Consider the following 704-nt stretch of genomic DNA (forward strand, 5'->3'; position numbering starts at 1 on the left):
ATACTAAACATGTTGTTTGCCACCACTCCTATTAGCACTAGTATTTTGTTACAATTTTTGTTATAAGAATATTCTAGTATCTTTCTGTTAGTGTTACACTGTTGCCATCATCCAAGTTCTATATATATAGGGTGATGTGTATAATTTAGATTATTGAAAAATAATACTTAGTTTTTATTCATTTGTTTTGGGAGGTTCTTTCTGGTCATCGAATTCCAAGAACCACAGTTACTAAAATTCAGAGAACGTAACAATTTGGTGCTTTCATTGAGCTCCAATGGCTACCCTCCATGGTTGCCATGTCGGCCCAAACCACCTCTTCCCACGACAACCTTTTCACACAGCCGCCCACCAGCAACCATTTCTACAACACTCATCCCTTTCGTTTACATCCAGCTCAATCCCTTGGGATTGATTTTGAGAACACCCGTAAACGTTTGCTATGCTTGTTTGGTACCGAGGAAACTCTTCCTCCATCATCTCCTACCTTACCCCTGAAAATGGAAAGCAATTTCCATGTAGATGTTGTGGACTCCGACGTGGACTGCATCAAAGCAGCCATCGCAGAACTCCCTCAGTCAACTCAAACTCGTCGCTGTCGTCGACACCATGGCCACCACAATCGATGACCTTCTTCAGCGACTGAGCCTTCATAATCCCACTTCATATTTTCCATCTTCCGTCCCTGCGCAGGCACCGATACC

The sequence above is a fragment of the Glycine soja genome, chromosome 17, assembly GCF_004193775.1.
Source record: "Glycine soja cultivar W05 chromosome 17, ASM419377v2, whole genome shotgun sequence".
In the NCBI taxonomy this organism is placed as follows: Eukaryota; Viridiplantae; Streptophyta; class Magnoliopsida; order Fabales; family Fabaceae; genus Glycine; species Glycine soja.